The 13,505-nt window shown below is 34.9% G+C and overlaps 2 protein-coding genes across 4 annotated transcripts in view; one reads left to right on the top strand and one right to left on the bottom strand.

Moving 5' to 3' along the window:
- LOC149803520 (uncharacterized) overlaps positions 1-2,830 on the bottom strand; it is a 61,320-nt gene extending 58,490 nt beyond the window's left edge. The window contains exon 1 of one of the 3 annotated variants that reach the window (XM_089953274.1): positions 2,756-2,830. The gene's annotated coding sequence lies outside the window, so the exon portion shown is untranslated. Of the gene's footprint in view, positions 1-2,637 lie in introns of all 3 variants that reach the window. The other 2 variants (XM_089953272.1, XM_089953273.1) reach the window with 2 other exon arrangements.
- A 76-nt stretch (positions 2,831-2,906) lies between these two features.
- The window catches only part of LOC149803521 (uncharacterized), a 77,377-nt gene continuing 66,778 nt past the window's right edge, over positions 2,907-13,505 (top strand). The window contains exon 1 of the mRNA XM_089953275.1: positions 2,907-3,016. The gene's annotated coding sequence lies outside the window, so the exon portion shown is untranslated. The remainder of the gene's footprint in view (positions 3,017-13,505) is intronic.

A 13,505-nucleotide genomic window follows, 5' to 3' on the forward strand; every position in this document is an offset into this window, starting at 1 on the left:
GTGGTGCTCAATGGGCTTATCCCCAAAAAATAATCAAATTTGTTGGAGAAAACTTGGATTATGTTGATGAAATGCAGAAAGGTATCTTCAAGATGTTGAACTACCTGCCATAACCAAGCGCAATCGGATTAAATTCAGAATGACACTGTCCTATGTGAAGTGGAGATCTGATTTTAATTAAACTGAAACAAGGGACATCGTGCTAAATACATGATTGTGTACTCCAAAACACCCTGACATGGTCGTGTTAAGAAAATAATTTTCAGTTATCTTGTAAACAGGGGAATTTTTTTTATAAACATACAAATATACCAACATGCACAATTAACAAACAAATGCACTGTCCATTTAAAGAAAATTTTTATTCATTTTTCTTTCAAATTTGTACTTTTAACAGTCTCCTTATAATCTTTTCGAAGCAATATTATAGACCAACACATTACATACAAGCCAATACAAAAAACCTTATAAATCTTTTTAACCAAGTGGAAGTTAATTTACTGCCTGTCATAAAATGTGTACTATCATCAGTTTCATTGTACTTCGTCCTAGAACAAATTTATCCAAAAATCAAGGAGGCTACTGATTCATCTTGTTTCTAATAAGTTACACTTGAACTTTAAGATCTTTCTTTTTTGCAACAAAGTTAAAAACCAACAAAATCTGCAATGACCCCCTGACTGTAATCCAAATAAACGCATTTGTATCTACAAGTTTACTGATTTCTTTGTTGTGAAAGAATATCTTGGGTTATAATATGTGCTCCAGATACCTTATTGCGAACAAGGGCAGATTTGTTAAAATTCTTAAACCCTGTCACGAAAGGATTATTCACTTTAGCAATCTTCGCAATCACGCGATCAGAAGTCACACCGGTAATCCTAATGGATGTGCCATATTCCAGTCAAGGGAATTATTTTCTCCATTTTCACTGAAGTTAGATCCATAGTTACTCTTTTGTTTTCTGCTACTTTCACTTTCTTCGCTAATGATTCTTAGTGCACGACATTTTAATCTGCAGCCCACTTTCTAGAGCAACAAGCATCGAGGTCAAACATCAAGATGACATCTTGTTGAGCTCGCGAGATTAGGGGAAGCTACTCTGTCATAACATTGCCAATGCTAGTCTGGTTCCTTATTTCGTATGTTCACTGTGTTGCACTCCGCTATACAAATAGAGTGCACAACACGGAATAAACAAAGCAGGGAACCAGTCAATGCCTATGCTCGAAGTATACACTACGCCACCCCTTGTCCAATGCATTGGATATTAAATAAACCCGGATCGTATTATGCAAATCCCTTGCTTTAAAAAAAAATGCACGGGAACAAAATGTGTCTTGGTTTTCTCCAGTGTGCGTCGTGGTTGCACAAATGTGAGTAAAGAGAACGTTGGATGTGTTTGAAGACTGCAGTTGGTGAGCCCATTGTGTTAATCTGCATAGGAATGCTCAGGATGTGGAACAACCTAATAGGTATATCAGAGAGATGCTACATTCGTGTAGAAGAACAAAGTTATGTATTGTTGTTGTATGGTTAAAGCCATTTTTTCAGCACACGATAGGCTATACATGGCGGCCAGTATTAATGGTGGAGGAAGAACCCGGAAAGAACCACTGACCCACAAGAAGCTACTGGCAAGCTTTCTCACATACCCACATTAGCTGAATCCGAGACTCAAACCCACGCAGACAGAGGTGAGATGGCAGTGATCCATAACAGAAAGCACTTTAGGCCACGCGGGGCCCCATGTTATTATGTATTATTACTTTTAATGAAAATGTTCAAGCCACATGTATTATAAGTTTTTGACAAATTTGAGACAAAGCAAAGTTTCTCCTAAGTCAGATTTTACTGCATATATGAAATGCAAAGCATGATTAGTTCAATTGTCAGAATAGTGTTCAAGTGCAATTCATTTCTGAAGCCAATTTAAAAAACAATTAGGTATCAATAGTACCTGCAAAGCTCAACAAAAATAAATTTCAGAACTGGTCAATGGAGTTTTACTTTGTGAAACATGTCAGCAAAAAAAAAAGTGAGGGAGAAGCAATAAATTCTTTGCACATAGTGCAAACAATATATGGGTTGTTTTCATGGACATCACCACAGAGTATGCAAATATCCTCAATGCATCATGCACACACTTTGTGCCACCATTTTGAGTCTCTAACAAACCTTTATCACAATTAGTCAAGATAATATCCTGATTTAATTATCGATAAGGATATTTACTTAATTGAAATGATACATAAATTATACTTGAAGTACCCTGGCTTATACTGAAGGAAAAAAAGTTAAGTTGATATAGGATTTGTCCTTATAAGATAAAACGCCATGTCACTTAAACAAATACAAAGCAGGACGTTTTTCTATGAAGCCTTTTAAAACATGTCCTTACAGTGATGTCAAACAATCTGTAAAAGTTCGTTGGAGATTAAAAGAATTAAAAAAAAACGCGTAGGCAGCGGCTTTGAGCCATTTCCCTGCACGAAACTGCTACACGACCATGTAGGCGTAAGTGACCCAGTAGTAAATTGACAGAATTGGACGACCACCGAAATTAGGGAGCGTGGGCCATGCGGAAATCTTGGTTGCGTCTAAGATATTATAAGTAAAAGATGTTTGGTGACCTACGATTATACAGAATGCTATCCGATGTTACTTTCAAACGTTCATATATTACTTAAGGCCTCCACAAATAATATGGCACGTTCCACTGTATTGTACTTTGTTTTCTGAAAATCGAACCCACCTGTGAACCCCGTACTAGCGGCAATGATCGCAATACAATTGACGATTTTTAAAGGTACGTCTATACGGATGAAAGCGCCTAGAGAACGGAGAATAGAACATTCCGGACTGGGTCTCGTATTATTAGAAACTTTTAGCATTATTAAAATGTACAAAGATGTGGTGAACTAAACTAAAAGCTTGCGCGTAAATGGTTTCGTACTTGAGTGATTGAGGAATATAAATTTGTGTACAGACGAGGAGGCTAATCAACGCTGCGCAGGTTTATCCCTTTCATTAATGCATGCAATTTGCAATGTAGAGAATAGAACTTTAAACATAGCATGTCACTTATGCTTTAACGTGGAAGTTGAACGTCTTGGTCACAGATCAATGGCCTACTGGTTGGAGACCAATTCTTTTTATAATCATCCACTAACGACATGAATTTTCGCCTTGGCAGTATAATATATAAAAGCAAGGCCTTTTACAATATTTTCCCTAACGTTGAATGTGAAATCAGCAACATGACCGGTTACGCGGGGGACCGTTAATTAAATGGTGTTGGTGATGAACTTTACTGGAGAGTCGGTACCAATTTTCGCCACATGGTGAAATTTAATAATCTATTCACATGATTATTAGATTATATTTACTTTTTAATTAAATGAAAATACAGTTCTGATTATTTAAATTTTAATTTGCATTGTAAATATAACTTATGTTTCTTTACATGTTAGGAATTTTGATAGGAATGCATGTACTTCTACTAGTCCTACATGTAAGACCTAAATACTCATATTTATGTTTTGGGCATCAGGGTCTTACTGCCTAACTAACAGCACTGTGTAGTGTGTTTTGATGTCAAATAACATCGTAACGAAAGTCCAGTTTTCAGGAATATCTCACACAACTGGCAACTAAATAACAGTGCTTTTCTACAAAGTGAAGTCATAATGTTTTAGTCAGACTTTACTTACTCTGATGTCTCTTCTCTAATAAATTCAGATTCTCCCAAAATAAATGTACCAGTTTTCAAGTTTCGTTGGTTGGCCTACATTTCAGTTGACTGGAAAGCGATGAAAGCCGGGATATCAAAATTGGGTTAAGTTGAAATATTATTCTTTAACGAAACAAATAAAAAAGTATGTTTAGCCTATTGGAACTGTAAAGCAACGTTTCATTTCATTTGAGAAACATGTCTGCCACATGAACCTACTGATACATACTTCGGCATATCTCGACTACCGTCGTATTGCAACAAATTCAAATGCATGTCAGTGGAACATGAAAATGTGTCCGTTTGCTAGTGTCATATTTTCATTCCGCCAGGATAAAGACAGCACAGTAAGTATATTAATTACACATAAATTAGTGGAAGAGTATCGATATATCGTGCCAAATGTGTGAGATATTCCTGAAACTTTGACTACTTGTTCCAATGTCAACGATATCGGAACACGCTAAACAAGGCCGTTATTTGGATAGTAAAACATAGCATTAAAACATAACCAACATGTGCTGTGTCTTACATTATAAGACTAGTACTTTATTCACTGGTTGAAAAAACTGGATATATTTGTAACACTGTGTGAAATGGAAATGTTTCAGTAAATCCTTCTTCTCTGCAGTTTTAATAAATATCTCGAAATAATGAAGTTTAAGGAGTTGAAGATATTGAATTTGATGTATAATTACATATATAACATACCTTTCTTCTGATGAGAATTTGTCTATTATCATTTCACAGGGAACAGTGAGGTAATTAGTTGCATCATTTTTGACACCAGTTTTGTGTAATTATCTGGCTGGGTCATTGGAAATAACATTTTCTTGATTTATTCTCCTCTTGATTTCTCTTTTTTGTACCATCTGCTGTGCTTTTGTCTCTAATCTTTCTTTCATATGTCCTTCTTTCAGTTCTTGCCTTTTCTTCTCCTCTGTTGCCTTTTCATCTAAATTCCAGTAAAAACTGCCCTTTGTTAGTACTCTTGAATGTAACACCAGTTTTGCTCTTCAACTTGTGGTTTAACTGTCACTGCTGGGAAGATGTTGAATAAGTGTTGAGGTATAAGGCCTTCTGCTACCAAAGGATTTACCCTTAGATAACTAACTCAGGTTGGACAGAGTGATTTTGATGCCTGTAATTCTTCATCAGATGATGATTTGGCTGATGTGGATGGGACACATGATGGAACAGGCTGACACTTCACCATTTTCAAATCGCTGTTGACAAGCTATGTCTTGTCAATAGCATCAGGATTCCATGGGTGAATATCAGTTCTTTTGAAAGCTTCCTTGACCTGATATGTGGAAAAATGGTAAAGGGCATAAGACAGTACTGGCTTTATTTAATATTTTATTCTTGTTAATGTAACCAAGGTTAAATGCAGTTGGGGTGTTGTTTTTGTATGGTTTAACACCATTTTTCAGCACATTTTTCAGTACATGGCAGCCATTATAATTGGTGGAGGAAGAACCCTGGAACACCCCGGAAATAACCACCGACCCACGAGAAGCTACTGGCAGGCTTTCTCACGTACCCACGTTAGCAGAGCCTGAGACTCGAACTCATGCAGACAGAGGTGAGATGGCAGTGATCCGTAACAGTGAGCGGTTTAGACCACTCGGCCACTCGGGGCCCCCAGTTGGGGTGTATTTTGTTTTCAATGGAGCAGTGAATGTGGGTTGTGTTTGGTGGCAACCCTAACAATTCATTTTGATTCTACATGTATCATGCAAGCTTGATGACATCTAGGCTGATGTGGCTATCATGGTTATCGATGATAAGTAGGACTGGTCTTGCTGACCCACAGTAATGTACAAAATTTCCATAAACCAACGAGTGAAGAGTGATCCATCCATATTCCCATTACCAGAGTATCCAGATAACTAGGATCCTGGAACACCTTTTGTATAAGCCATATGGGGTAAACATCTTTCAAAAATTAAAAAGGATTGAAGAACTTTTCTGTAGTGTAAACCTTAATCTAATTAGCTTTGAAATATCACTTGACAGTAAAAGTAATCAGATATCCCACACTGGACTATAACTGATACACACCAACAGCTGGTTTATGTTATACATTCACTAGGGTTTAAGTTCCATGGGAAATATACTCTCAGGGCAGACTTTACTCCCCTTCCAAGCTCTATTGATGATTTGTATTTAATAAATACTATAGAACGCCTTCTGCAGTTATTCTTAAATAACATTACATTTCCCACTGGCAGATATACATAAATGCGCAGTGATATGACCAGATGTTGTGACAGATTGTTGGTAACTGTGTTGGCCTTTGATACCAATAACTTTCCGGCAACTTTTTTCTTTTCCACTAAATCCTGTTTCATCAAAATTGAAAATTTGATCTGGTATTATCTAATCCTAATCATTGTAGTGTATCATGAAGAAGAGTGATGTATGTTTGACATCCTGTTCCTGCTTCTTTCCTGTTGTTCAGCATGTTTCTCTGCTAGTTCAGGGTGTCTCTTGAAACGATTTCGGAACCATTTGTCTTTGGGACCTTTATTCATGATGAATAGAGAATGGCACCCATTTTGTTTCATGATGATAATTACATATTGCCTGGTAATTTTTTCTGGTCAACGGAAAACCTTGCTGTGCCAAATACTTTGTGTAATTGACCATGGATGATTCTTTATTTGTTGTTAACATCGAACATCTTCCAGGGGCCTTTTCTTTTACCTTCCCCTTGACATGATCATCTACAGTTTTTCAGCATTTTGGAATGATAACTTTTTGAAACAAATAGAAAATGTTCTAGCACAGGAGAAAGAAACATATATACTCGGAATAAAAATAAGGACCTTCTCAATACTCAAATAAGGAACAACTGGATGGAATTTATTGAATCATTAGGCCTAGACCAGCTGGTAAATGAGCCTACAAGGGTAACAGAAAAATCAAGCACTCTGATTGATCACATTTATACTAGCCTACCAGACAATGTGGCTTGTGTTAATATACCGAATGTCGGTCTTAGTGACCACTATCCTACTTTTTTGACAAGAAAGGTTAAATGCAAGAAAAATAAGAAAAATACACATAAAACAATCACTTACAGATCGTTCAAAACTTTTAATGAAGAACAATTTCTCAGTGGCCTATATAAAGTTCCATGGAGTATGATCCAAAATTTGGATGACATAGATGAAGCCATGAGGGTGTGGACTGACTTATTTATGGATGTAGTATCTAAGCATGCACCACTGAAAGTACATCGAGTAAAGACTGATATTCAACCTAATTGGCTTACTACTGAAATCCTAGATGCTATGAAAACACGAGACAAATTCAAGGCTATGGAAAACCATGCACAATATAAAGTATGGAGAAATAAAATAACAAGTATGATCAAAAAAGCTAAAAAAAACTTATTATCAATCATTCCTTGAAAACAAAAAGAGCAACACAAACTCCATTTGGAAAGTCTTCAGTGAACTCACTGGAGGAACGCGCAAAAAACAGACAAATAAAATTCACTCACTTCTGGTAAATGACACCATAGTCACTGATGAAACTGACATTGCAAATGTTTTCAATGATTTTTTCATCAACATTACCACAAAGTTAAAAGAGCCAGTGATAGAAAACAACTTTAATGAACTGAAAAAGTTCTGCAGCAGTAAAATCTCAAAGGAGGTATGTTTCTCTATCCCACCAGTGTCAAAAAACTTTGTCAAAAAATGTCTCAGTGAACTTGATACCAAGAAAGCTACAGGACTTGATCAGATTGGTCCACGACTCATTAAATCTTCTGCCTTTGCTATTGTAGATAGCATAACATTCATAATTAATTTAAGTATTGCAACCTCATCTGTCCCCAAAATATGGAAAACTGCAAAAGTAACTCCTATTCACAAATCTGGTTCTAAGGTTGATGCTGATAACTACCGACCAATTTCAATACTACCAAACTTGTCAAAATTGATTGAAAAACATGTCCATGACTCATTCATGTCATATTTAACCAAACACTTGCTGTTACACCCTAATCAATCAGGCTTTAGACAGAACCATTCCTGTGAGACTGCCTTGATCTCCCTAACTGATAAATGGCTTCAAGCACTTGACCAAGGTAGAATAATAGGAACTGTATTTGTAGATTTCAGGAAAGCTTTTGACATGGTGGATCATGAAATCCTTTTGAAGAAACTGAAAATCTACCAGTGTGATGAAAGAACAATTAGATGGTTTGCTTCGTACTTAAATGAGAGAATACAACATGTTTACATAAATAATGTTCTGTTTGAACCTGAAACAATTAGATATGGAGTACCACAAGGCTCAATTCTAGGTCCACTACTATTCATTTTATTTATTAATGACCTACCACTTTTACTAAGAGACTCAATATCATCTACAGATCTCTATGCAGATGACACAACATTGTCAGACATCCAAAACACAAAGCATGAGCTCGAAATTTCTTTACAGAATGCACTAAACAAACTGGAAAACTGGTGCACATGTAATGGCATGGTGGTAAATAACTGGTAAAACTAAAATATTACTTATCTCAACACGGCAAAGAAGGACAAATCTTGACAGTGATGAACTATGTCTGACATGGAAGGATACAAATCTGCAAATAGTCTGTCATGATAGGCTACTTGGTGTTCTGGTAGATAATAACCTATCATGGACTGAACATATCAAACATACCAGTAAAAAAGTCAATTCAAGTTTATGGCTTCTCAGTAGGATAAGACATTTTCTCCCTGAAAGGCACAGGAAACTATTTTATAAGTTACATACAACCCTATCTGGACTACTGTAGTACTGTATGGGGTAATTCAAATGATAAAAACGTAGCAAAGCTGGCACATCTTCAAAAAAGAGCATTTGGGCTAATATCAATCCAGAAAGAAAGCAAGGAAAGTTTAGCTGGTAGGTTAAAAATATTACCTATTAAAGACCGAATCTGTTTGAGAAAAGCCAAATTAATGTACAGGATATCTCAGAATAGTGCTCCTGAATATTTACAATCACTATTCCAGTATAGGCTACCTGGTAATACTCCCCACCTGCAATCCATGTCTACCAAACAGTATAAAATTCCCAAACCAAATAAGGAGTTATTTAAAAAAAATTTCCAATACTCTGGAACTCTGCTCTGGAATAGTATTCCAGCTGAGATTAGAAATGCCCACTCTATTTCCTTCTTCCAAACCCAATATATCCAGTGGCTTCAGAGATGCAGCTTAAATAAATGAATTCCTTTGTATGAGGGCCTCAAGGTAGATTAGTTTTTAGCTAATTGTGTTACCCTCTTTAAATAAGGTCATTATTATTATTATTATTATTCTAGGGACTTGTTTTTGCCCGTAGGCTTGTGAAATTGAGAGCTTTTTCAGCTTCATAGATGACATGGCAGACTGAAGATCTTCCATTCTGTACCGTTTTGGCATTGCTAAAGGAAGAAAAATTGAGTCATTTATTTTGTATGTTGTCTTTACTGTTGTAGGTAACATTCACCAGAAATATGTTATTTTTCTTGACAGTTTTCATGTTGCTTGTTTTGATTTATTTAAGGAATTTTTCTTATCTTTCTCATGAACTATTAAAATCCAATAAATTAATGTGCAGTGGAAAACACCTTCTAGAGACCTTACTATGTGGACTAAGGATTATTTATCAGCTGATTAGTTTTTAGTTTTTGTTTTCATAGCTGTTTCATATACATTTTTGATTACCAAAAGAAGGATAAATAAAACGTATATGACATGCCAATTAGGAGGTTGGTTACTTTTTAGTTGTCAAAAAACAGTATTTACTAGTTTAGAAATTAATTGATATGACCTGGAATAATTGATAGTTGCTTCCTTGTCGATAGTAATGGTGTACTTGATTTTCAGTATAATATTTTCAAGAAGAGTTGTTTCCCCCATCTAGGGAAAACTAAAAAAGTCAGTGCTCCCTGGTTGTTGGCTCTTGACCTTTCTATGGAGTCTAGAGATGCTGTGAATCCAAGGGGAATTGTGTTAACAAGGTTGGATAATAAATTGGAGACGATTGCTGTGGCCATGCTGGGGGTGTATGTTGTGTTAAGTGTGAAAAAGGAAAATGCTTTATTGAGGATGCTTTATTGTGGAAATATTGGAATTCTCATTTACATTGCTATAAAAGCAGGGTTCTACATTAAGGTATGGTTTTATGATGTAGTTCTTGTTGACCTATGTATGCTAATTACCATGTCAGTAAATGGAGGAATAAGAGGTTAAAATGGGGATTTGTTTTCTTTTTCTTTACTTAATTAACTTACCTAATGCTTATTTTTGCTCGGACTTGTCAGCTTAAGTCACTTTTCTTAATTTCTTGACAGGATCCAAAACTTTGCATATGGATGCTGTTACATATTATCTGATTTTATTCATATTTATTTTAATTTAATTGTTTGTCAGTTTTAAATTTTTAATTCTATTATATACTATTATAATGTAAATTTATTCACTAGAGATGATACTTTTTCAGAAAATTGTTTGACCTTGATTATTAGTTTATAAACACCAGATGTTGCACTAATTTCTGACCTTGTTTCACAACTTGTAGCTACTTTCATAAACAAGTTCTATTTTATTTTAAAATGATTGGTTGTTTCCAAGGTCATGATGGGACTACATGATTTAAGATGTAAACAAATTTTTTATTTATTTTTTATTTCTTGGAGTAAAATGATTGGTTATTGTCAGGGTCATTTTTGGTGTACGTGACATAAACACAATCATGTGACCCCCCCCCCCCCTTTTGATTTTGCAATTCTGGTTTTTCCATTACACTCATTTGTTAGTATTAATAGAGATGCTTATATATTAAAACCATGCATATATAAAAGCTGCAGCTATGTTTTGTGTGATTCTTTTTTTCCACTGACTTTCATAAGATCCATCAAAAGACTCCATGAAATAAACATATTTTAACACTTCAATTTTTCATTGTTACATGCTGTTCATTTCCACAACAATTTCATATGTGTAAAAAAAAAATCCCAAGACAATAATCAATGTTACTTGTTTTCATGAATATAGGCAGCTGAAGATTACATGCCTACCAAGCTCAATGAAACAACTCTGTATAGGAGTCCCTTGATTCATAAGTTGTCAAATCCAGCAGTTGCATTCAATTTGTAAGGGTCATTGTTGATAGTGTTACAGTAAAACCTGTTATCAGAAACTACTTGTCGTTTCCAACCATAATCATAGTGCATGGATCAATTTTATTATATAAACACTTTTGTGAGCAACCAGCTGCTGAACGTGACCAGCAACCACAATGTCTTGGCAAAATATGCATTTCAACACTCATATGAACAACTGCAGCAGGGATAAACTCCATTAACCTTTATTTATTAACCTGTAACAATGACTGCTTATACCATTCTAAACAAAATAGGCTGGCTAAAGATATCTGAAACTTTTTAGGTATGCTGATTGTGTTTTGTAGTTTCTATTGTAAACCTGACTAAAGTACATGTGGATTATTCCGGCACTTAGCCTGGTTCCTAGCTTTATAGTAGCTAGCGCCCATATCTATGAGTAGAACTTAGTATCCCGATGAATGACTATATTGCAAGAACATAGACACCACTGACATGTATGTAATCATTCTTAACAATGACCGCTTGATTAGTAATGATTGTTCTAATGTGCATGTCACATATTGCCATTGTAGTGCCAAAATTGACGTAGTGGTTGCGGATATTATCTGTAGAGTTAATCTGTATTGCCTGGGGTGAATAAGGTCTTTATCTATAAAACCAGCAAGAGAGAATCATTTGCAGGATTCGATTGACAGTGTTAAAGACTTGTGATGTTTGTTGTTCCCCCCTTACCAATTATTACATCCCAGTCACCAAGCTGTTGTATAGTCAAGTTGGTGTGGCCGGGTTACACACTTTGTTTATAGAGTTTATCCATGTATGTCTTTTTTGAATTCAGCCATTGACTTTTGTCTCTGAGTAAATGATTGTTTCTGGGTGAGATAACTGTTTCTTTTTGTTCATTAATTGTTAGATATGTACTGCACACATATAGACGTTTCATATTTTCCCAAAGCCCAGTCAAAACCGTCTTGACAGTCGATATTACAACTAAGCTCTAATATTAACATCTTGAACCTTAATTTTTATGCTGGAGAAAATAATTATTGTAACTGATAGAAGTGAAAAAGAGCAGACCACTTGCTAAATAGCAGTTTAAACATCGGTAAAACAAATTTAGGGTGTTACAAAGGAAAAGGAGTAAATCAGAAACAATTTCATATGCTGATACATGTGAATGTGATCTTCAAATGTAAATGTGATTTCATGTTTAATGATAGATGTATATCTTTATTGCTATATAATTTTGTTTTCAGATGAATGCATGCAGTATTTTAGCAAGAACTATTAATAAAAAATAGAATATATGTACAGTGATTGGTTATTTTTCTTTAAATTGTTCTGAAACTGAACCTTGGAAACTGGTCTTTTTGTACAAGCTTATTATGAAAGACTACCTCTCTTGACAGGCCATTTTTTGTTGGCAGAAGGGGCAGTCTCTCATTACAGGTTTTACTGTATTATAGAATATTTACTATCTTGAAAAGCACTTATGTTTTGGTGTTTAACTTGAAAAATTGTTGAATTTTAGGTTTACTCCAAGAAGTGCTTTACATGTGTAGTAGTCCTTGAAAAGTGCTTGAATTTCAAAACAAACACATTTCATGGGGAAAATGTCAATTTTATGACATAAATATCAAGAAGAAGAAAATATACATTAGAAAAAATTAGGAACTCGATTTTCCTGGGATTGTAATTAGAATGGGTTGCTTCAGTAAGGCTTCAAGTTGGCTTGTTTAGATCCTTGGATCATTTGGGATTGTGATAACCTTGTGATGTCAATGGCTGGCTGCTGTGTTGATTGATGGGTTGAGGCTAATGATAAAAAACTTGGTTAGATACATGGATCAGAAGCATATTTGGTATGGCCAAGCAATAAACAGTGATCTGTGTATTGTGTTTGTTGAAAGATTTACACTATTATATTTCATGCAGTATTGCTTGTTATAATTGAAACTCTATCTTTATGGGCTCAGTTTTAGACATTGGCATTATGAGATTTTATGCTTGGTGTCATTTGTTTTTATTAACTTATGGCCTTGGTTGATAATCTATTTCTTGTCAAATTCTGAACAAAATAAAAAATGTTAATGTTATACCTAAATAAAATGCAACATTTTAGAGTTATTCCTAAAATAAAATGTGAAATGTTAATATTATAACTAAATAAAATGGGAAACTTGTTGATTATACATTTATATGATTGTCAGTTAAAATAGGGTTTCATTTGCAGAGTCATAAAGGTACGTTACTCTTGTCTGCATCATTATGATGATGTAGCTGACTTTTTAAAATCTAATCAAACAATTTTCCTTAAATTTTGCAGGGAAAGGTGTGTTTCTATATGATGAGTTTTCTTTTTTCTATGTTCCAAAATAGGCACATTAGAATCTGAGATTGTCATTCAATAAAAACTGATTTTTTTTTTCATGCTGGTCTATAAGGCACCTGGTTAAATAAGGTATTACTTGACCTAGAACCTTTTATTACCTTGGAGATTGTGCTTTAAGTCTGCAACATTTACCAAAATTACTAATTTTGTAACTGCTTACAAGAACCAAAATGATGCCATTTAATCTTGCGATTGGAAAGTAAACTTTTCCACTATCAACCCTTTGTAAGCAGTTACAAAATTAGTAATTTTGGTAA

The sequence above is a fragment of the Sinohyriopsis cumingii genome, chromosome 3 (assembly GCF_028554795.1).
Source record: "Sinohyriopsis cumingii isolate HCF-2022 chromosome 3, ASM2855479v2, whole genome shotgun sequence".
In the NCBI taxonomy this organism is placed as follows: Eukaryota; Metazoa; Mollusca; class Bivalvia; order Unionida; family Unionidae; genus Sinohyriopsis; species Sinohyriopsis cumingii.